General features: G+C 45.2%; 1 protein-coding gene across 2 annotated transcripts in view; it reads right to left on the reverse strand.

Moving 5' to 3' along the window:
• Positions 1–25,548, reverse strand: part of PALM2AKAP2 (PALM2 and AKAP2 fusion) — a 571,059-nt gene that overhangs the window by 475,441 nt on the left and 70,070 nt on the right. The gene's annotated exons all lie outside the window — the stretch shown is intronic.

A 25,548-nucleotide genomic window follows, 5' to 3' on the forward strand; every position in this document is an offset into this window, starting at 1 on the left:
CGTCTTAGTTTCCACGCGGAAATCGAAGCATATTCTATGACAATGCACATAACTTAATTGTTTAACTAGCTAATCAGTGCTACTAACTGGATGTTAACAAGCAATTATCAACAGTAACTGGTATTAAGATTTACGTGCACAACTCACTAAGCGTATTCTGTAACGTGGTGCACGTAAATTCTAAGCCACATAGTTGAAAAGGGGGCATGGCCATGGGCGGGGTGTTTCTAAAATCTATGCGCATTATTATAGAATACGCCCAATGTGCGCCTAATTTAGGCATCAGGATTTATGCCAAGTAAAACATGGCCTAAATGGCTGTGACTAAATTTGGTCAAGTGGGAACAGACATAAAGAACTCACCTCTGGATTCTATAAAGTTCTATGCCCAAATTTCCAACTAGCACACAAATTTAGAAGTACAAGTTACAGAATAGTGTCAGTTGCGTGCCTATCTTGATTGTTAAATTAGGCGCCAATTGGTCTTAAGCACCAATAATAGCCCTTAAGGGGGGGGGGGGGGATTCTATATATGATGCCTAAAAAATCTGCATGGAAAACACTGTTGCCCCTGCGTAGTCTATAAACGGCACCGAGATTTAGGCATGGTATGTAGAATGTGCTTAGCCTGATATCCCAGTGCCTAAAACCAAGTGCATCAGGGTCATATTCTATCTATAACTCAGGGGTGTAGCCAGACTTCGGCAGAGGGGGGTCCAGAGCCCGAGGTGAGGGGCACATTTTAGCCCCCCCACCACCACCGCCACCGCCACCAACAACTTTGACACCCCCTGCCGATGACCCTCTTGACCCCCCTCCCGCCGCCAACCCTCCCCCACTGTCGCCTACCTTTGATGGCGGGGAACCCCAACCTCCCGCCAGCCGAGGTCCTCTTCTTCTGGCGCAAGGCTTCGTTCTGTTTCTGTGAGTCTGACGTCCTGTACATTGTACGTGCAGGACGTCAGACTCACAGAAACAGAACAAAGCCTTGCGCCGGAAGAAGAGGACCTCGACTGGTGGGGGTTGGGGTCCCCCGCCAGCAAAGGTAGCCGACGGCGGGGGAGGGTTGGTGGTAGGAGGGGGGGTCGAGAGGGTCATCGGCAGGGGGTCTAGGGCCAAATCTATAGGGGCCCAGGCCCCCCGTGGCTCCACGTAGCTACGCCACTGCTATAACTATGCCCCTCCCTTCCTATCAAAAGGTTGCAAGTAGATGTTAAATCAATAGAGGCGAAAGAGAAGACTCTTTAGGGATCCGACATTGAATCACAAAAGGGACTTATAAAGGCTCAGTTATCACTACCTTGGTCACATGAAAGGGTGAAAAAGAATTCATCCAATTGCATAAACTATGCCCATCAAACCAAGGTTATGGCAACACTAAAACAATATCAAAAGCAGAAGATGGATTGATCAAAATTAAAAAGACCTCCTTCCCATGACCCAAATGGCACAAATTCCTCATCCCGAACAGCTAACAACCATTTCAGTCCAGTTCCTGGGACAGAAACCAGCTTGCCACCGATACAATCTTTCAGAAAAGAAAAAATCTGCTTGGAATGCCCTCCCGCGGGAGGTGGTGGAGATGAAAACGGTAACGGAATTCAAACATGCATGGGATAAACATAATGGAATCCTGTTCAGAAAGAATGGATCCTCAGGAGCTTAACCGAGATTGGATAGCAGAGCCGGTAGTGGGAGGCGAGGCTGGAGGTTGGGAGGCGGGGATAGTGCTGGGCAGACTTATACGGTCTGTGCCAGAGCCAGTGGTGGGAGGCAGGGATAGTGCTGGGCAGACTTATACGGTCTGTGCCAGAGTCGGTGGTGGGAGGCAGGACTGGAGGTTGGGAGGTGGGGATAGTGCTGGGCAGACTTATACGGTCTGTGCCAGAGCCGGTGGTGGGAGGCAGGGATAGTGCTGGGTAGACTTATACGGTCTGTGCCAGAGCCGGTGGTGGGAGGTGGGGATAGTGCTGGGCAGACTTATACGGTCTGTGCCAGAGCCGGTGTTTGGGAGGCAGGGATAGTGCTGGGCAGACTTTATACGGTCTGTGCCCTGAAGAGCACAGGTACAAATCAAAGTAGGGTATACACAAAAAGTAGCACACATGAGTTGTCTTGTTGGGCAGACTGGATGGACCGTGCAGGTCTTTTTTCTGCCGTCATCTACTATGTATGTTCCTATCCTGCTTATAATCGAACGAGAAAAACGCCCAAGTTCCAACCTAAATCGGGAGATGGACGTTTATCTCACAAAAACGAATAACACGGTATAAACGAAAGCCGAACTTGGACGTTTTCAACTGCACTCCATCAAGGAAGCGTACAAAGTTGACGGGGGGGGGGGGGGGGGTGTCGGAGGCGTGGTGAAGGCGGGACTGGGGCATGGTTATCACCCGAACAGAGATGGGTGCCTTTCGCCAATAATGGAAAAAAAGTATGCGTTTGTAGATAGAATTTAGGGCACTTTTCCTGGACCCTGTTTTTTCACGAATAAGGCCCCAAAAAGTGCCCTAAATGACCAGATTACCACCAGAGGGAATCGGGGATGACTCCCCTGACTCCCCCAGTGGTCACTAACCCCCTCCCACCACAAAAAATGATGTTTCACAACTTTTTATTTTCACCCTCAAATGTCATACCCACCTCCCTGGCAGCAGTATGCAGGTCCCTGGAGCAGTTATTAGGGGGTGCAGTGGACTTCAGGCAGGTGGACCCAGGCCCATCCCCCCTACCTGTTACAATTGTGCTGCTTAATGCTTAGTCGTCCGACCCCCCCAAACCCACTGTACCCACATGTAGGTCCCCCCCTTCACCCCTTAGGGCTATAGTAATGGTGTAGACTTGTGGGCAGTGGGTTTTGAGGGGGATTTGGGGGGCTCAACACACAAGGGAAGGTTGCTATGCACCAGGGAGCTCTTTTACTTTTTTTTTTGTTTTTGTAAAAGTGCCCCCTAGGGTGCCCGGTTGGTGTCCTGGCATGTGAGGGGGACCAGTGCACTACGAATCCTGGCCCCTCCCACGAACAAATGCCTTGGATTTATTCGTTTTTGAGCCGGGTGCTTTCATTTTCCATTATCGCTGAAAAGCAAAAACGCCCAGCTCACAAATTGTCGAATAAAACATGGATGTCTATTTTTTTCGAAAATACAGTTCAGTCCGCCCCTTCACGGACCCGTTCTCAGAGATAAACGCCCATGGAGATAGACGTTTTCGTTCGATTATGCCCCTCCATGTGTTCAATAAAAGTAGCCAAAAATGAAGCTTTTGCCCAAGCCTGTGAATCCAAACTGGATTTTTTTTAAACAACATTGTAATAATGGACTATCAAAGATAATCCTCTTCCAAAGAACATCAAACAATCATAAACTGTAGATAAAGCTTCAGTGGGCAAGTTGTGCAGACATGAAGAATGGTACGGATCCAGTAAATATGTACACCTCGAAGGTCTGATTTTTCTCACCAGACATTCAAACCCCAAATTAACGGATTCAGCCACAAATAGAAAAGAATTCAACGGTATAGTTGGGAGTAGAACCTACTTTTTAAAATTTACTGCCAACCCTCACTGCTCAGCTATCCAAAAACATTACATCAGATCCTGTCAGCATTTGCACCCTCTCCGTATCATTGTTCAAAAGTCGATGGGCCATAGCAAAAGAGTGCTCTCACATTATTACCAGCTGTTAAAATAGTGCACAGAAAAAATTCTCTCTGAGCCTTAACAGTTGCAGCAAGTTAACTCAACTGTATCAGCTCTGCCTTCTATATACATCCCTTCTCTTCACCCACATACGTTTCAGACAAAAAAAACCCCTTTTCACTTCAAGCCTCACAAGGCCTCTGAAAACCAAGAAAGAGCCTTAGGTGGAAGTAATGAATAGCATCTTAAAGTGGGAATATCACTAATAATGTTATTACTATTTTGGGGTGGAGGTTACTGCTTAAGTATAATGAGTCTAATATAGGAAGGGTTATGTGGATTCGTTTTCAGATCGCAGTATGATTACTGTAATCCCTCCTTTTGTCTCCTTGATGTGGGCTTTGATTTCTGAATTCATTTCTAATTAGATATATGGATTTAATTAATGAAAATAAAAAATATGTATTACTACTAGCCATCTATAAGTCCACCCAACACTCAAGTGCTAGAGAAGGGTCAAACATACTTTGGCCAAACTGATCAGGATTAGTTCTGCTTCTTCGGTATATCAAACTGAGGTCCAACTAAAATTGTAAAATGAACCCCCTAGTGGTCTGACAATGGCACTGATGGAATCCCTTTAAACCTCAAATCGAAGAGATCTAGACAATGACCATTATGGTGAGTTGGACCAAGTACTACTTGCAACAAACTGAAAGAACGTAATGAGTCAAGCTATCATGCCTGATCCACATGAAAACTATTATCACCTACCACAATAAAATACTGTTACTAGAGTAACATCATGAGAATTTTAACAGCTGTTTGTGCTGTTTTAAATTCTCTATGCTGTGCACAGTTCATTCAATGGGCAGATAATGATTAAATCCCCTGCACTGTTCCGAATAGCGCTCTAAAATTAGAGCTGGAACAGCACAGGGAAACAACGCCCCTATGATTGAAGCTAATAGCATGCAAATTTAAGAGCGCCATTAGCTTCAATCATGGAGGTACTTCTGCAAGAGGATTGTGCCTGGCATGTGGTCAAGGCACAGTCCTCCCACAGAAGTTGTTTCACAGGTCCAGGCTGTAAAAAAAAAAAAAAGCCTGGACCTGTCAAACAGCAGAAAAGGTTTGACAAGTCCAGGATTTTCTCCCAGACCTGTCAAACCTAAGCCCCCCCCCCCCCCACCCCAACAATACTAAAAAGACCCTGCTGGTCCAGTGGGACTGCTAGCCCCCACCCCAACACTGAAGAGACCCTAGTGATCCAGTGGGACCACTAGCCCTCACCCTCACCGGCACCCACCCCCCCACAGACCACCTCGAAGTTGGAGGAGGGAAGGACTAGCAATCCATCCCTCCTCTGCGGGCTCCTCCTCAAAATGGCGGTGCCCTTCCCCACCCAGCACATCCCTGGATATAACAGGCAGGGCGCCGCCATTTTGAGAAGGCACCCACAGAGGAGGGAGGGAGTACTAATCCTTCCTTCCTCCAACTTCGAGGTATGTCATGGTAGGGGTGCTGGTGACAGTGAAGAGGGCTAGTGGTGCCATTGGACTACCAGGGACTCTTCAGTGTTGGGGGTGGGGGCTAGGGATTCCACTGGACCACCAGGGTCTTTTTAGTGTTTGGGGGGGGGGGGGGGCTTAGGTTTGACAGGTCTGGGAGAAAATTCCAGACCTGTCAAACCTCTTCTGCTGGTCTCCTCCATTTCTCCCTTGCTTGGAAAACCCTAATGCCAGCTCCGAGCTGGCCAAGGGTTTACAGCAGGAGCAGTGCCCTTGTTTGGTGCACTGCCTGCTGATGATAAGGAAGGAATGCGGGAGCCCCTCATTTGGACCTCGTTGTTTCATGCACTCGCCGGCTCTGATCCTGGGGCACAGGCAAACACGGGCACTAATCTGGTGCTAATGGCCTCGTGCCCATGTTTGTTTCTGATCATCTGGCTTTCAGTCCATTACATTAGTGCTTCCATTGCTGGCCTATGGCAGCCCTGACAGCCAATAGGAAGGAGGAGGCGGCCTGCATTTTATTTCCAGCTCTCATCGCTAGGCCTCTATTCACTCAATAGACAGGCAGCTTGAAGCCAGCTTCAGTTGTGGCCTTTCTGTGAACCTGATGTTCTTCCTGTTCCAGCAACTGTCAGCAAGTCACATGTTGACACTAGAAGTTTCCAGAGAGGGTAGATGCCTCTAGAAATTGGTGGAGGGTTTATGATCATTTGGGGAAGGGTCTGGTGGCAGCAGTGATCTATGTGTTATAAGTTCTCTTCTTGCCTGCCAAATCTGTCTTGGGTTCCATCTCCTGCCTTTGAGATCCCTCCTAATGCAGAAATCCTGAATGCAGAATCAGCCTGCTATACTCCCACGAGTTGGCACTAATAGGCACTTGCTAAAGGAGCAAGGATTTAAGGATCAACGGACAAGTAACAGACCTAAAAACTGGCTGCTGGCTTGTTTTAGAGGGGAGGTATGGGGAACCTTCCCACCTCTGTTTAGTCCAGGGCAGAAGGAAAGAGTAATTCATTCAGGGTACCTAAGGGTTACCATATGTCCGGGTTTACCCAGACATGTCCTCTTTTTGAGGACACCACAGGGCATCCGGGTGGGTTTTGCCAGCCTGCCTGCTTGTCTGGGTTTGCGGGCAGGCTGACTGTCTAGGCGGGTGGGCCTCAGGGTGTCCAGTCCTCATCTCCTTACCTTATCGTGACATATTTGGTGGTCTAGTGGCCTCTTGTCCGGGGCTGCTGCAGACCACTCGCTGCCAGCGCCGCTTCAAAATGGATGCTGAGACTAGCGGCAAACTTGCGAGACTTCCGTTGAAGTCTTGCAAGGTCACCACTGGAACTCTCGGTAGCCATTTTCAAGTGGTGCAGGCAGTGAGCGTTCAGTGGCAGTGCTGGGCAGGAAAGAGGGAGCACTTTCCTGCACCAAATAGGCCACTAGACCACCAGGCACAATAAGATACAGGAGGGGAGGGGATGAGGATGAAGTCATGTATTTGAGTGGGTGGGGGAGGGACGGAACTGTAAAAAAAGGTGAAGGAGGGAGGCTGGAAAAAAGATTGGGGAGGGTCATACATGGGGGGAGAGGGAGGGAAAAGAGGGAAATACATAGAAGGGGATGGAGAGAAGAGGAGAGGGGGATATGCTGCTCATGGATGGGAGGGGAAAAAGGGGAAAGTATGGAAGAAAATGCATTTCTGTTACTTTACCAGTATTTTTGAAGCTTACAAAATTTACTTTTTTTTGGGGGGGGGGGGGTCAAGGTGACACTGTGGCACAGGGGTGTGGCAGAGGCTGGGGTATGACAGTTGGTGGGGCTGGGGCATGAAAGGGGGTGGGGCGGGGCTGAATTTTATTTTGTGTCCTCTTTTTTGTCATGGCAAATATGGTAACCCTAGTATACCTGTAGTAACATCCAGGCAGCCTGCACTTCTAACTATAGCAGGCAGGAGGAGAAAAGAACTATTTTAACCTCTGATAACATCTTCAATGCAGAGTCAATTTGTTTATTACCTAAATACCACGGAGCCTGTGTGTGTTTACCAACTAACTAAATCTGATCATGGTTAATATCTACTTAAGTGTAACATCAAGTAAATTGTGCAAGCTAAACCAAGCCTTCATTGGAGGAGAGGCGGAAGCTATTGCATATAGTTGGCCATCTGTTTATCCTTATAAATTGAAGGATAGTAAAAGTTCTGGTTTCAGCAAAAGAACTGGTGAGGTCTTCATCATTGTGTGAAGTCTGGTGCAGAGCTGGCACGGACTCCTAGGTATATCCAGGGCTTTCTTTGAGGGGATACTTGGGGGTACTGAGTACCGGCACCTTTTCCATTGTTTGCCAAAATTGACCCATGGTCCCCAAGTTTTAATGAAAGAGCTCAGGCTCTACACACCAATTCTGCCTTGTCATATATTTTGTGACTGGGTGCAGGGGGCCTGGCTATTATGGGGGTGGGTCTCCCAGTGATCACCCTACCCCTGAAGGGTGGCCTGGCATTTGAGTACCAGCACCTTTTTCACTAGAAAAAATGCACTGGGTATGTCCTAGTCCCGTCCTGGTCCCAACCAATAAATAATAGTGTACACCCCCTGTTGTCCACCTATCCAGAGCATAATCTAGACAGCTGTCTAGACCACCTCAAAGTGGGGTGGCCTAGACTGAAAAGTAACACTATAGTCCTTGAAAGCCAAGGGGCTAAACAGATCTAAAGAATACTCAAACAATAATCCTCTTGTAGTTGTAACAACAACCTACTAGAGAACATTTTAAAAATAGCTCACTCTGTGGATTAAGTAGAAAAAAAAAAAGCTTGAGGAAGCAGCAAATGCAGTAAATTAAGGCAATGAGTTTGTCAAAGCAGGGAATTTCCCTCTAGTGAAACAAAATACAACCTTACACAGATAAAATAAGTTTTTCAAAAATAAATGGAGAGGAAAAAAACCTTCAGATTATCGGTTTAGTCAAAAATATTAATGATAATCTCCCTGGGAAAACACTGGAAAAAACAACAAGTTTACTACCTAAAATGCTAGGAGTCAAATCTCAGTATCTGCTGAAGCAGAAACGGCCAGAACAATAAGTGCCAAGGGGGACAAATCCTTTTCTGATCGTAAGAAAAGGGAAGTATATCTGAAAATAATTCCACATCTGAATCTAAAAGCGTCAAAGGCTGAGACCCACAATTATGACTTAAAAACGTTTATCCCTCATTCTATAATCTTGATTTAACAATTTTATTCTTAGCTCACAATATTGCCTGCACAATTTATAGAATACCTACACTTACACACATAACTTAATTGACAAATTAGCTGCTAATTGGCACTAGTTATTGGTGATAATTGCTGTTAATTGGCACTAATTTGCAGTTATGTGCTTAACTGCTCTTAGTCTGTATTCTATAATCAGCGTAAAAATTCTTTAGCACATAACTGCAAGGGGGTGTAGATGTGGAAGGGGCATGGAGGATCGGGGTGAATATCGTTGGTTAGCGCTTAGTGGATAGCCGGTTATGTCACATGATATAACTGGTTATCCGCTGATTTTCAGCGCATCACTGACTAAGTCTGGCAGCCAAATCTGGCCGCGTCAATAGCAGGTTTATTTTTGGCCACTAGAAATTTAGATGGCCAGCACTGAATATCAACTTGGCCAGCTATGTTCTTAGCAGCCAAAAATAAACCGAATATTCAATGGTGGTCACCGAAAACGGCCCAGCATTGCATATCTGTGCTCACCACTGACAGTGGGAGGCAGCCCGGCTACATCCTGTGGTCTGAATATTGGGCCCAAAGGTTATAGAATACAGACAGTTATTCATGCAACTGTAACATTTAGGTATGGACATTTACACCAGCTATTGACACGGTGCAACTGGCTGTCCCTAAATGTTGGCAAGATAATGCAGACTTACGCTGCTATTTCATAATGACAATTACATGTGTAATTGCTGATATAGAATTTGTGCTTAGCACGTAGTACCCGACACCAAACTTTCAGCAATCTGTACAGAAGTACTCCCCAAGAGGAAAGTTATCAAGGTGTGGTAAAAGGTGTGCTTTTACAACAACCTGTACTATCTCAGTACCGCAGCTTGCTGACTCCCGTGCAAAATAAATAACCCTGCTTGTGAGCTACCTTGCAAGCAGCATTATTCCATGGTCCTGGGATGGAAACATGATCCCTAGAGGTAGTACCATCAGACTACCACTAGGGGTTGCCAGCAGCACTTTGTATTCTGGCTCTAGCGAGGGCAAGAATGACTGGGGATCACTCCTTCCTGACCTACTAAAGACCAGGGATTTTCAAAGGTAGGCCCTTGGAAGGCCTTCAGAAGGGGGGGGGGAGATCTTAGGTTCAAGGACTTTCGGTTAAAGGGCACTATTGGGGGGAGTTCTTGAGTTGAGGGTGGCCGCATGAAGGGGTTTGCACTAGGAGGGCACTCATACCAGCTTTGTAACATGTTGCTGGGCCCTTTAAGATATGTGCTGTGGCTTGGTGGTTCGATATTCCTGGGAGGTAAAATAACCCCTGCTTTTTTACTGGCAATAACACAGCTTGCAATGTGCATCTGGTGTTCTCTGCAAGCTGCATTACAGTAGTTTATTGTTTATGTTTATTAAAGAACTTGCTATACCACTCAGCTTTATAGGTCAGTGAGGTTTATAATAGATTTTAAAATCACAAAACACATAAGAAATAGAACGCCAATAAAAGATAGGAAAGGTTTGGACCAAGCAATCACACAACATTCTAAAATATTAACAGAAATATCAAAGCACGGGCAATGCAGATAGAGGCAACACCAACATCTTCAGACCCCCTCGCCCCTGAAAGCCTATGTAAAAAATATAATTTAAAAAACAGCTTAAAACATATTAATGACAGTTTTATCCACATAGCAATTGGAAGACGGTTCCATAAACTGCCAAGAAAATGTACTGTCCCATGTTGCTTCCCAATGCACTTTTATAGCCAAAGGAAGACGAACAAATGGAGTGAGGAGATGCTGTTGGCTTCCAAAAGGCTTTATTTCTACCAGCATAACATAACTTGAGTGCGAGACCCGACACGGCCATGTTTCAGCAACAGTGATGCCTGTGTCAGAGTTCAACTTAAAATAATATGATATACATATACATAAAAAGTTTAAGCACCAATAAAATGGAAAGCAACAACCAAACACATGTGATAAATAAGTAATAAAAACAAATAAATATACATAAATCTAAAAACATGATCCAAAAATAAAAGCTGTTAAATTCTTATATGTCAGATTAATGTAATTAAAACTAATAAATAGACACAAATAGCTACTCTAATAGAAATAACAGAAAATAAATAGATATAAATATGTAAAAAAAAATACATGAGAAAAACAGTACTTTACAACACATAAAAGTTACTATATATTAGAAAGTAGCCAAAGGAAGAGCCATACAATGGTCATTGACCAATCTTAAAGTCCTCCCAGGAACACAGGGAATAATCACTGAGACTAAACATAAGGGAATATGAGCATAAAAAGCCTTCTGGGCCAAAATGAACAGCTTAAACCTTATCCAGATATTAACTATCTTTGGGCTCCATTTACTGAATCTAGGGGTCCTTTTTCTAAGGTGCGCTGAAAAATGGCTTGTGGTAGTGTAGACGTGGGTTTTGGATGCGTGCTGATCCATTTTTCAGCGCACCTGTAATAAAGGCTTTTTTTAAAATTTTTGCTGAAAATGGATGTCCGGCAAAATCAAAATTGCTGCATGTTCATTTTGGGTCTGCGACCCTACTGCCAACCATTGATCTAGCAGTAAAGACTCACGCAATAACCGGGCGGTAATGACCTACACGTGTCAAATGCTACTTGGCGTGCGTCCGATACGCGCATCTGAAAATAAAAATTATTTTTCGACTGCACGTATCGGACACGCGCCAAAACTGAAATTAAAACAAGAGTCATGCAGTAGCCGGATGGTAACTCCATTATGGTGTGTGTTGGGTGCACTTAGACCCTTACGCGGCTTAGTAAAAGGGCCCCCTAGCCCTTTTTGCGTGAACATTTATGCAGCTCTCGAGCAGGCATAAATGTCTGCAGCTTCAGTCTAGGTACCATTTCTACCGCTTTGCCACTACTATTTTATAAAGACTCCTAAGTACCTATGGGGCTCGTTTGCAAAAGAGAAAAACGTCCAAAAAGTGGCATAAATCTGCATTTGGTCGTTTTTCTCACAAACATGTCCAAATTGGTATTTTCAAAACCAATTTTTAGACGTTTTTCTATGATGTCCATCAGAAGTGTGTTCAAATCACAAGGGGGCGTGCCGGGGGGCATGTTAAGGGCAGGATCTGGGCATTTCTGAGAACTGGACGTTTTTCTGCCATAATGGAACTAAACATAAACATTCAGGGCTAGAAGTTGGATGTTTTGGTCTAGACCTGTTTTGTTAATGAATAAGCCACAAAAAGTGCCCTAAATGACCAGATGACCACTGCAGGAATAAAGGAATGATACCCCCTTACTCCCTTCAGTGGTCACTTACCTCCCTCCCACCCCACAAAGATGTAAATTAAACAGTACATACCAGCCTCTATGACAGCTTCAGATATTATGGCCAGTCCTATAAGAGCAACAAGCAGGTCCCTGGACTAGCTTAGTGGTCAGTCAACTGCACTGTAGAGAAGGAGACTCAGGCCCATAATCCACTATAATTATTATACTTGTGGTGAAAAGTGTCAGCCCCCCAACCCCCCCAAACCTACTGTACCCACATATAGATGACACCTGCAGCCATAAGGGCTATTGTAGTGCTGTATAGTTGGGTACAGTAGGTTTTTTGTGGGGTTTGAAGGGCTCACCATACAATATAAGGGGGGTAAGGGTGAGATGTGTACCTAGGACCTTTTATGTGATGTCCACTGCAGTGCCCCCTAGGGTGTCCCACTGCTCTGCTGGGATGCCTGTGTGGCCAGTATACTAAGAAAGCTGGCTTCTCCTTTCTTCCCAATAGCTTGATTTTGTGCATTTTTCACTTGGATGTTTCTTTTGGAAAATGGTCCAAAAAGCAGTGGCGTTCCTAAGGGGGCTGACACCCGGGGCGGATCGCCGATGCGCCCCGCTGCCCGGGTGCACGCCGCTGGGAGGGTGCCGCGCGCACCTGTCCTTCGTTCGTTCCATGCTCCCTCTGTCCCGGAACAGGAAGTAACCTGTTCCTGGGCAGAGGGAGCATGGAACGAACGAAGGACAGGCGCGCATGGCACCCCCCCAGCGGCGTGCACCCGGGGCGGACTGCCCCCACCCCCCCCCCCTTGGTACGCCACTGCCAAAAAGATAGACGTACTAGTCACAACAGTGTCTAGGAAATGGTCATTTTCAAAGAAAAAAGATAGATGTTTTCCTGGCTTGGAAATGGTCATTTTCATTACTTGATTTTTGGAAGTTTTAAGCAAAATGTCCAGTCAGATTTAAACGTCATATCGAAAATGCCCCTCCACAAGTTTTTATAAACTAGGCTTGCAATAGATGCCAACTTGGCCTTCACACACACTATTAAACCCACATTCCTGAAGTTATCCATTTTAAAATGCAGCATGACTTGGGGCAGCGACACTGAAACCTACTGTATCTGTTCAGTGGTGAAATTCAGCCATTAAATGGATAACTTATGCATGTGAGAACAAATACATAAAATAGCAGCTTAGCTTTAAATTGAACCTCCCTGACATGCACTAATGAGAAATTTACTCAATCAATAACAAGGTAATTGAATTCTTCCATTATTATTGTGTTCCCACAGCCTCCCTAATTTCTGTTAGGACGTCACGGTCAATTTCATCCTCCATCACAACCGTGGGTGCGTGGTAGGAAACTCCCACTGCTCTTCCTTCCTTGTTATGCAGAGCATTTCTATCAACTGAGACTTCAGTGCGTTTCGTACAGAACTTCAATCCCGCCTGACTATGGAATTTTAACATACAGAGCCTCATTTACAAAGTATGCTAACCACTTAGTACAAGTTAACACACCTCAATGGGCACCAGTAGCGCAGCCAGACCTCGACATGGGGGGGAGGGGAGTCCAGAGCCCAAAGTGGGAGGGGGGCACATTTTGGCCCGCCTCCCTGCCGCCGCTCCCCTTCCCCCCGCTGCCTCACATACCTTGGCTGATGGGGGTCCCAAACCCCCACCAGCTGAAGGATTTGTCCAGTGCTGGTCTCCGCCATATTGACTGCTCTGTTCTTCCCCTCACATCGCATGCTTATTTTAGTGAAACTGAGCATGCGTGACTTCGCACATGCTCAGTTTCACTAAAACGAGTATGCACGTGACTTGAGGGGAAGAACAGGGCAGGCAATGCGGCGGAGAGCCGGAGACCATCGCTGGACAAACTCTTCAGCTAGCGGGAGCTGAGGACCTCCGCCAGCCAAACCAGGGGCCCCAGAGCCAATTTGGGGGGCCCAGGCCCCCGTGGCCCCCCGTAGCTACACCACTGATGGGCACTAATCTGACTTAAGTGCAGAGTTAGTAAATGGGCCCAATTGAGAATAATGGGGGCTTGTGTTATTTAACATGTATTAAGTTGAATTATGGTTGGTTTATGACTTATTAAAACTTTTTATACCACATATAGGACTAGATTCAGTAAATGCTGCTCAAAAAAAAGGCACTGAAAAAAATCTGTGTGGAGCGCTATTCTTCCCAGTCAAGGCCTCACTGCAAGCTCCTCTTTGATTCCGTCTATATATCTTGTCTGCTCTGTTTAACTAGACTGTAAGGGGGAAAGTTATTAATGTGGACTGCTATTAAGTTGGGTTATTTTACCTGTGCTAAAATAACCCAATTTAACAGTAGCTCATGTTGATAACTTGCCCCCTAAGTCTTGTATGTGTCCCTGTGAAGCACTGTGCGTGCTCTGTACAGCTGCAGTGGCATATTTGTGTGTGTTGCATAAGCACTCTCTATCAGACCCAGCCCCCCAATTCCCTGCCTGCACCTTAATATAATCTGTGCTTCAATCTTTGCCTGGGCAGCGGCACTCATAGGCTGCCTATGGCCTGCACTGGGACTTCCTCCAATCGAGTCTATTCTGTAACAATGTGCTTAAATTCTGGGAACGCTCCTAGAACGCCCCATGAAATGCCCCTATCCATGCCCCCTTGAAATTATTCACTATAGGAGCTCCGCGCACAGCATTATAAAATACAACGTGCGTGTAACTCCCAATTAATGACAATTAACACCAATAATTGGTTGTTAGCAGCCAATTATTGGCACTGATTTGCATATTAATCAATCTGCGAGCACAAATCGGCTATGTGTGATCTGTGCACGCAACTTTAGTCACCATATATATAATCCGTGGGATAATGTACAGAATACTATGGGGCTCATTTTCAAAGCGCTTAGACTTACAAAGTTCCATTGGTTGCTATGTAACTTTATAAGTCTAAGTGCTTAGAAAATATGCCTCTATGTTACATACATCCCTAAAGCACTCGGGCACACATACTGAGTGGGGGAGCAGCCTGGTGGTTAGTACAGTGTCTGAGAACCAGGGGAACCAGGTTCAGTTCCCACCTTTGAAGCCGACTCTGTGGGTGCTGTGGGTGCTTGAGCACCCCCAATATTGAGAAAATTCCTTGTATATGTTCAGGGAGGGGTTATTTCCATTGGGCTTAGCACCCCCAATAATTTTGAAATGTTGGCTCCTATGATTCCCACTGCAGCTCCTGGTGACTCTAGGCAAGTCACTTAACCCTCCATTGTCCCCGGTACAAAATAAGTACCTGTATATAATATGTAAACTGCTTTGATTGTAACCACAAAAAGACAGTATATCAAACCCTTCCCTGTCCCTGCAGAGGGTAAGGCACCTTATCACTGGGATACATCAAAAGAAACTGTTGCCTTCGTTTCTGTGTAGCTTTAGCAACATTAGGGAAAATTTGGACTTTCAAAGTACAAAAAGTAGACATATGATACTTGAAATATAATTTCAACAACCGGTCTCTATCATAGTCCAAAGTCATTGTGGCCAAAAGAGTAGAGGTTATGACTGCCCCTTCTTTAGAGGATTCATGAAAAGCTATTAAATCCAGGCTATCTTGAGATATCAGGGAGAGAACCAATGCCTCCTCTCCAATTTCTTTTTTCTTGAAAGATGGCAAGTAGAAAATTCTAGAAAATGGTGGTAATGCCTGCAAAGGCACTTTCAAAACCTCTAACATGTACCACTTAAACTTCTCCTCATCCGATATCCCAGGGATCTTAGGAAAGCTTATCAAATATAAGTTCCTTCTACGAACTATATTTTCCAAATTTTCAAACTTTAAATCCACAGTTGTCATACCTTTAACTAAGAAGGATGTGAGAGCAGACATAGATTTAGATTCAGTATCCAATGTCTGAACAGTATTCTGTAGCAAAGATAGCTGTGATTCTTGTGTATTCATCCTATGCTCCAAAGCAGTTAACCTAGCATGGTGAGAAGACTGTTGGGCTGTGAGAGACTGTCCTAAAGCCACAACAGTTTTCCAAATTTCCTCCATTGTGGGAACAGTAGGTCTTACCGGCAAGAACAACAGAATTGAATTGGTCCTGGCTTCACCCACACCCGGAAGAGATTCATACTCCTCTTGGGCTGGAACTGCTGCTGGTTGTAATTTACTGCAGACAGAAAAGCTTCCTGCTTCCATCAAACCACCGCAGTCCTATCCGGTGATTCCTGAAGGTGCCTCAGCTGCTGATTGGCAAATCAATGGAATCACTGGCTCTGGGCTTGATGGGGTTCCCTCAACGGCCCTTTCTCTCAGACCACCTGGATCCATCGGCAGTACTCATGCTTTGGGGGACAGCGAAATGCTGCTATCTATGAGCAGGGAGGCAGGCGCTCCTGCCTCTCAAGCTTGCAGCAGATCACGCTAGGTGTTGAAACCACAAACCCTCAAATGTTGTTTCAATCAATCGAGATGAAGAAATAAGAGCCATAGGAGCTGCAGAGAAAACCCTCCCACGGCGCTTCTTAGGCATTTTGTAGGTAATACAAGAGGAGCGACTGAGCATATCCTTCCTCTAGGGGGCCATCTTGTCTGTATGATTAGTTCTCAACCTCTCTGAGCTTTCTCAAGATTCTGGGTTGGATTCCATCCAGCCCCATGGTTTTGACCACTTTCTGTTTTTCAAATTATTCAAAAATGCTTTCTTTCATAAACAGTGCAGTATCAACATCATTTTCATATGTACCTTTATCAGTCAACCGAGGTCCCACTCCAGGATTTTCTTTGATGATGACGGAACAGAAATATTTGTTAAGCACATCAGTTTTTTCCTCGTCATTCTGTACACAGTGGTTCATAGCATCTTTCAGTCTTACAATTCCATTTCTAGCCTTCCTCCGTTCACTAATATATCTCAAAAAAGTCTTGTCACTCTTCTTTATGTTTTTAGTCATTTGTTCTTCTGCCACAGCCTTTGCCATCTGTATTTCTCTCTTCATTGCTTTCACTTTTATCCGGTAATCTCTTCTGTGTTCCTCTTGCATTATTTTGTATTTCATGAATGCCACCTCTTTTGCCTTTATTTTGTCAGTGACTTGTTTGGTGAGCCATATTGGTTTCCTTTTTCTCATGTTCTTGTTTACTTTTCTTATATAAAGATCTGTTGCTGATTTTATAGCTCCTTTCAGTTTGAATCTCAGATCCTCCACCACTCTTATGTCCTTCCATCCCATCAGCTCTTTCTTCAGGTACTCCCCCATTTTAACAAAGTCAGCATGCTTGAAATCCAGGATTTTGAGTTTTGTGTGTCTGCTTTCCACTTTAGCTCTTACATCAAATCATACAGTGTGATGATCACTGTTGGCCAGGTGGACACCCACCCAGATGTTGGACACACTATCTCCATTTGTAAGTACAAGATCTAGCGTCACCCCTCCCATTGTGGGTTCCGTCACCATTTATCTCAGCAGTATACCTTGAAAAACATCCACAATCTCTCTCTTCTTTCCAATTCTGCAGATGGGACCCTCCAGTCTGCGACTGGCAAGTTGAAATTCGCCAGCAACAGCACCTCCCCCTTCTTTCCCAACTTTTGGATATCTATGACCAAATCTTTGTCCAACTTCTCTGTGTTGGAGGTCTGTAGACCACCCAGGTGGAGGGATTTTTCCATTTTCTCTTTATAAGACAATCCATATTGTTTCTTCCTCTCTCCAGGTCCCCTGCATTTCAGTCACTTTAGCATTGTTTTCATATATAAAGCAAGTCCTCCACCTTTCCAACCATCTCTATCTTTCTGAAACAGGGTATAGCCCAGTATGTTTGCATCCTATTCATGAGAATCGTTGAACCATGTCTATATGATAGAAGCAATATCCAAGTCTGCCTGTAACATCAAGGCTTGCAGTTCATGAATTTTGTTGCATAGACTGCGAGCATTTGTGCACATACCTTTCCAGTTACTTACTGTCTCTCTCACCCTCTTTTTATCCTTCTGCCTAGTCTCCTCATCTACCTTCTTGCCGATAGCTGAGTTGCTAAGATGGTTTATTTTAATTCTTTCTCCACTGTTGTCACTCTTTTGCTGTTGGATTTGGTTTTTGGTGGAAGTGACTTCCGGAGTTCATCTGCTTCCATTTTGCACCTCCACCTTTACCGCAGCTCCTTGTGACCCTGGGCAAGTCACGCAACCCTCCATTGCCCAGGTACAAAAACTTAGATTGTGAGCCCTCTAGGGACAGAGAAAGTACCTACATATAATGTGTACAGCGCTGAGTATGTCTGATAGCGCTATAGAAATGATTAGTAGTAGTTGAAATGCCTAGAAATGTGTTGCCTTTATTTCTCCCTAAGGATCCTCTTTCCTGTGTCACAAAGATGTAGCCCATCATTACAAAATAGCCCTTTGTTTTCCCATATATTGCCCCATCCTCCTACATATTAAAAACCTTTTTCCACCAGGTTATGAGCCACCTATTGAAGTTCTCTGTATTTTCTAGTCTTCCCTCACCCTTAGGCAGGCAGTATTTCAGAAAAAGTGTCTGTGGGGGAGGTAGCAGGGGTTGTGGACTGTTTGTGGGGTATAGGGCCAGTTTGGGGAGAAGGGGCATTTTGAGCCATATTGATGTAGTCGTGGGGGTGGGGCAATTTGCAGGGTGATTGAACATTGCATGGTGGTTGGAGAGTTGCAGAGGGATAGTTTTGGGGATTGGAGGCAATTTGCAAAGGGGTGGGGCAGTTGTAGGGGTAGTATATGGGAGTAGGGGCAGTTGGCTGGTATATATACTGTGGGGGCAGTGCTCACGGTTCCTGGTGGGGAGGAAAGTGTCTCAGCCATTACAGATACTCAAGAGACTGGTTGCAGAAATAATGCTAAAAATGGAAGTACAAAAGTCAAGCAACTTGATAATAACAACTTAATTCATTAACCAAGAAAATCAGAATAAGATCAATGTCTTGTCTTTGAGACAAATATTCGCAGCACCAGCCGACCCACGAAATGTATAGTATCACCACGGAGTCACTGGGCCAGCCAGAGGGACCTCTCAAATTTGCCCACTTAAAAGCACAAGGGTTGGCTCATCCCCTTGCCTTTAAAGGGCAGGTGTGACAGAGGGCTGCCACTCAAGCTGAGTACTGCCTGTGAGAAAGTGCCACTGACAGATGTGTATTTGAAGTAAGAAATTCCTCATCACTGCCACTCCTGCACAGATTGGGTCCCCTGCTCCTTCATTCTTGGAGAGGGACCCTACCTTCTGCTCTTGCATCCAGGAGTGCTTAATATACAAATTAAGCCCCCAGACATTCTATTTGCCTTTAAAAAAAAAATGCTACTAAACACTGACATGAGAATTGTCCACAATTATTCAAAGGTCCTTAATTCTGGGTTCCACATTAGGAGAGGTGGCTCAGGATAGTGTGTTTCTAATTAGGTTTTTACTCTACACGCATCAATTTGCACCTCTGTACATTACATTGAATCCACCACATACCCAGTTCCCCACTCTCACAAGGTCCTCCTGCAGTCTGCTGATGTTTTAACTGTCTTGATTCAATTTGTGATCTGCCGCTGTGACCACCTTAGTCATTGCTTCCTTCACCAGAACACGAACCGATCAAGATCACATCCCTGTTCTCCTCACTCCAGTGGGAACATTGACCATTTAGGCCTCCTCTTTATTTTCTATCCTTTAGTCGGTTGCCAGTCCGTAATATTAAATTAACTGGATGCATAGAAGGCAAAGTGGATGTTCTGCATGGGTGTAGAGAGCAGTAGCCAGAGGTTCTAGCACAGACTAAAACCTAATGGGTACAGAGATGGGGTGCTGAAGTGAAGGCAAACTTGCCTACCAGAAGTTTGTTCTTAAATCGGCAACAGACACTGATGTAGTCTTTCACGACTGGGTCTCATCCTTCCTTCTAGCGTTTATTGCATTATTAGCTTGGACACCCTTTAGCTGAACATGTCAGTGTGCAGATTTCCAACAGGTAAAGCAGCAGCATAAAAAGTGTTTGTGTGGGTGCGGGTGGAGGTGGGGGTGGGGGAGGGAGCAGAGAGGGAGCCGGAGCTAGATATTAGATCTGTAAGACAAACTAGCAAAACGAAAAAAAATAAATTTAGTGTGTGGTATATTTCTGACAGCATAGTTGAGGACATAATAAGTATTAGGATATTCTTATTTATCTGGAGGCTGCTTATTATTATTTCAGCACAGGATTTAGCAGGTCTTTGTTTCTGAGAGCTGCAGTGTGGGAGGATGGTATCGCTATCCCTTGACCCCACAGTTTCACTGAACAAACCAGCATCAGTTTTTGACAGTTTGGTGGTGTTTACTTTTAGCATTTCAAGGACCTGCTCTGTGTTTTACGAGGTTCTCTAAGATCGTCTTTGTGGTTCCATTCAATGCTAATGACTGCAATGAGGACTTACCAGTATAACAGGGCAATTACTCTTTATGGAAAAGAAAACATGCCTTGTTTCACACTAAAGCCATTCAGATGTTCCAGTGGGGGGAACAGAGTCCTTATTGTAACTGCGTCAGCTTTTACAGCGAACTCAAAAAAATGCATTTATGTGCAACTCAATACTCTTTGCAGGCAGTGATACCTCCATTTGCACTGACACAAGAGTTATTTCAATTTGCAGATCTTGAAGAGAGACTTGTGTGGTATCGAAAGCTCAATTACTTCATCCTCTCTGGATGATTTATGGGTCAATCTAATAAACTGGCTATCAGAACATACAAAGGTTGCTCCACAACCAATACTGCAACTCTGTGTTATGTGTAAGTCTATGAGAGCACATTGTAAGAAAAAATGTGTAGCAGCAGGGTTCTCAACCCAGTCCTAGGGGGACACCTAGCCAGTCAGGTTTTCAGGATACCCACAATCAATATGCATGAGATAAATTTGCTTACAATGGAGGTAGGACATAGAAATCTACCTCATGCATATTCATTGTATTTATCCTGAAAACCTGACTGGCTGGGTGTGTCCCGAGGACTGTTTTGAGAACCCCTGGTGTACAGCAAGGGTCCTCAAATACAGTCCTTGAGGTCCACAACCCAGCCTGGTTTTCAGGATTTCCACAATAAATATGTACAAGATCTATTTGCATGCAATGGAAGCAGTGAATGCAAACAGATCTCATACATATTCATTATGGAAACCCTGAAAACCAGGCTGGGGTGTGGACCTCAAGGACTGGATTTGAGGACCCCTGGTGTAGGGTCTGTCACAAACATACCCTTTACTATGTACATCAGTGTCCCTACTGACACTAAATTATGAGGTAAGAAAGAAGGAGCACTATTTAGAGTTCAATGTGACTTACATCAAGAAATGAAGTACATTTCATATAAAGAACTAAGTACTGGTAATCATTGATTATTGTACATTTCGTAAAACATGTCTTTCGAATAGACAGGCTTTCAGTTGTTTGCAGAAAGATCCAAAATGAGTTATGGTCTTTATCTGAATTGGTAACTCATTCCAATATTTTGCGGATAGGTAAGGCAAAGTCAATGCATGTAATGATCTGATTCTAATGCCTTTTGTGGAAGGGAATGACAAATCCAAGAAATTGCTGGCCAGCCTTCTATTCCTAGGATTAAGTAATATTATCCATTGATTTAAGTATTATGGTGAATTTCCATACAGTATCAGATAAATCATTGTACAGAGCTTGAAGATCCCTCATGCTTCCACCGGTAGTCAATGCAATGCTATATACAGTGGGGTAACTCTTTCGAATTTAGACCTGCTGAAGATTAGTCTTGCCGCTACATTTTGCACCAATTGTAGTCTTTTCCTAACTGATGTGGAGCAACTGACATAGCACATTGCAGTAGTCAATCTGTGCTAGAATGAGGGATTGTACCATCAGCCTGAAATTATCCAAGCTATATACCACCAGCAAAGGTACCTGACGGTGGTGGCGGGGGAGGGTTGGCAGCGGCGGGGGGGGGGGGTCTAATGTGGCGGAGGAGGGTCGGTGGGGGGTGAAAGCAGGGGGCCAGGGCTAAATGCGGGGGCCCATGCCCCTATGGCCCTACCTAGGTACGCCCCTGCTCCACGCGGCATCGGGGAGCCTAAAAGGATAGTTGAAAATTCCCTCTGACCACTCTGGCACTAGCTGTAAAGTGTCAACGTGAAGTGAGGGCATTTTGCCCAGCTATATGGATAATGGCAATACTCAGCCACTATTCATACAGCAAAGCAATTTAAGCTAGGCCAGAAAAAACGCTGGCCCAAGTTAAATCACTGTACTATAGTGACAGCAGCTGAATGTCACTGCTGTCCATACAGGGCCAGATTTTATGTATGGCACCAAGAAAATCGGAGCTGAAAAAAATGCGCTTAGCGCTATTCTATAAACCTCACCTAAAGTTAGGCATGATTTATAGAATATGCATAGTGGTTGTCCCGCAACTAAAATGTATTTTTATCACTACAAGGGTTACACTCAATATTAGTTAGTCACGCTGTATTATATACCCATCAACTCGACTACTATAAATGTTGTGTCACGTTCTCAAAGCAGGAACTAGGTTTGTGAACCCTTGGACCACTGCTGAGGAGCGGCAGCGGCAGGCAAATCACCCAAGCAGAAAGCAGTGCTGAACACAACAGGCAGGAACCACAGAATATAACTAGAAGAGGCTTTAATAGTAGACAGTAAACATTATCCAGTAGCACAGCAAGGTCAAAGGGGCCGGCAGCAAACACGGGTAATCCATAAACTAACCAGAGTCTTTAGGCAGGCGGAAAGCAATGTCCAGGTCCAGGTCCAAGCCAAGGGTCAAAGGCACAGGAAGCAAGCAAAGTCAAAGTCCAGGAACAGGCAGGGTCCAACACAAAGGAAACTTTCAGAGGAACTCCAACAAACCACCAGGAACTCATGGATGACCTTTGATACCAAGGCAAGGCAAGCAAGGCTCACAGAAGCTAATAAGCCCCTCAGCAGCTGACCCACAGCTGCAGTAAATCACCAGCCAAGTAAGGGTGCTGTTCCAGAACAACCCAGCAGAGCAAGGCTGGCAACCTGGAACATCCGGACCGGACTCACTGAAGTCTGGAACATGGAAGACAGCAGAAAACAGTCCATAGCAGCCACCAGTTCTGGCCACCAGAGGGCAAGGAGAGCACCCACGTGACAGTACCCCCTCCTCAAGGCCCCCCCACTCTCCCGGGGAGATTCCGGTCTCCATGGGTAACAGTGGTGAAACCGAGGGAGGAGTTTCAAAACATGACCATGGGTAGCTGGACTGGAATTCGGACTGGAAGCAAGACTGAACCTCGGACTGGCTTCAGGTTCTTGGCTGGAACTTGAACTCGGAGCAGACTCAGGAACAGCTGGGCTGGAACTCAACCTCGGAGCGGACTCAGGAACAGCTGGGCTGGAACGCAACCTCGGAGCGGACTCAGGAACAGCTTGGCTGGAGCTCAAACTTGGAGCAGACTCAGGAACAACTTGGCTGGAGCTCAAACTTGGAGCAGACTCAGGAACAGCTTGGCTGAAGCTCAAACTCGGAGCAGACTCAGGAACAGCTTGGCTGGAGCTCGAACTCGGAGCAGACTCAGCATCCTCTGGGCTGGAACTCAAAACAGCCTCAGGCACTGGGCAGGAACCCAGAGCAGACTCAGGCACTTGGCTGGAACTCAGCGCAGGCTCAGAAGTTTGACTGGAGCTGGAACTCGGCTTGGACTCAGCAGCTTGGCTGGAGCTGAAACTCAGCTTAGAGTCCGTATCTTGGTTGGAACTGGAACTCAAACTGCTCCACACAAACTGCTGATAAGCCCTGAGCTTAGGGTTTTCACAACGCCTTCTTTCAGCGTCAGCTTCAGGAGTATCCCATAGGGCTGGATCCAAGAGAAGCCTGCAGCGGTATGCAAAGAGCATGGTAGCAGGATCAATAGCAGAGACTGGGTTTGCAGAGAACCCAAGCCCCCAGACACGCTGTCTCTCCGCTGCAGCTTCAGGGGTATTCCTTAAGGCTGGATCAAAGAGAAGTTGTTCCAGGTAATCATGAAGCATGATAAAACTATTAAGATCAGAAACTGGGTCAAGATCAAAATCCAAACTAGGAGCGGCACCCGGGCTGTGACCCGGATTGCAAACAGAGGAAAAAGTCATGGGCAGGAAACCCTGCTGGCAGGATGATTTCGCCGGGCTCATGGCCTTGGTATTCTGTCATGTTCTCAAAGCAGGAACTAGGTTTGTGAACCCTTGGACCACTGCTGAGGAGCAGCAGCGGCAGGCAAATCACCCAAGCAGAAAGCAGTGCTGAACACAACAGGCAGGAACCACAGAATATAACTAGAAGAGGCTTTAATAGTAGATAGTAAACATTATCCAGTAGTACAGCAAGGTCAAAGGGGCCGGCAGCAAACACGGGTAATCCATAAACTAACCAGAGTCTTTAGGCAGGTGGAAAGCAACGTCCAGGTCCAGGTCCAGGCCAAGGGTCAAAGGCACAGGAAGCAAGCAAAGTCAAAGTCCAGGAACAGGCAGGGTCCAACACAAAGGAAACTTTCAGAGGAACTCCAACAAACCACCAGGAACTCATGGATGACCTTTGATACCAAGGCAAGCAAGGCTCACAGAAGCTAATAGGCCCCTTAGCAGCTGACCCACAGCTGCAGTAATCACCAGCCAAGTAAGGGTGCTGTTCCAGAACAACCCAGCAGAGCAAGGCTGGCAACCTGGAACATCCGGACCGGACTCACTGAAGTCTGGAACATGGAAGACAGCAGAAAACAGTCCATAGCAGCCACCAGTTCTGGCCACCAGAGGGCAAGGAGAGCACCCACATGGAAAGCAGTCACAAACGTGACATGTTGTATATATCAAAATATAACTACTCTTTATTGCTCATCACATTATTGCTCATAAACCATTGATCTCACATATACCATCAAATCCCTTGAAGCGTTCAAACATATGAACTGTAAAAATACATAAATGTCCCACATCATATGTAGTTCACAGCAAATCTTCTCTGCTACAACCACCCTGGTTGTTGTAGTGGTGTGATCTTCAGTGTATTTAATGTCCACACACTGTATCCCAAACTTCTAATCCAATGTCTGGTCAAATCAATTCAGTTCAAATGTTGAAAACTTAATCTTGAACAGCAACAGACGTGAAACCTTCACTGCTCACATCTCCTCTCTACACAGAGACTTGTCTGGACATAAATCATTCTTCTCAGACACTTTTCAAACATACGTCCGGTCTCAACACTGGCCGTGTTTCATATTCTTCCTCAGGAGACCTTTTACAAAACATCAACAATTACCTTACATATCATACATACCGATTTTTTAAAAATACATTGAATCAAAAAGTTATTAGCAATACCTTTAACAGCCTCATGTAATTGCATTGCAATAACAGCTTGCATTGATTAGATAAACCTCCATCTGATCTTCCTGCTCTTTTATAGCGTCATCAATAGTGGCCAAACCACCTCCTTATTCAAACCATATGGCTCCACCGTACCCCAATTATATATCATTCCTTGTTCTCTCCTAATCAGCTCCCGTTCACAATTCCTCCCCTCACCTTTCCAACACACTAGCACCACAAATTTTAAATCATCAACAGTATGACATAATCGCACCCAATGAGAGACTAACGGGGTATCTGTTTTCTGAAGCCTGACATTGCTAAGATGTTGTGCAATATGCATCTTGATCTTCCGAGTGGTTTCCCCAATATACCATAATTGACAACATTTTTGGTATTACAATCAGACTTAGTCCTCAAATGAAAATCCTTGCCAGTGGCTTGAACCCACACCCGATCAGTGCACATAGTATATTTACAATACACACATGCACCACATTGTGTGTGCCCCCCTAATGACTCCTGTCCTATTTTACAGGTGCACTAAAAAATGGATCGGTG

Source organism: Microcaecilia unicolor, chromosome 2 (assembly GCF_901765095.1).
Source record: "Microcaecilia unicolor chromosome 2, aMicUni1.1, whole genome shotgun sequence".
In the NCBI taxonomy this organism is placed as follows: Eukaryota; Metazoa; Chordata; class Amphibia; order Gymnophiona; family Siphonopidae; genus Microcaecilia; species Microcaecilia unicolor.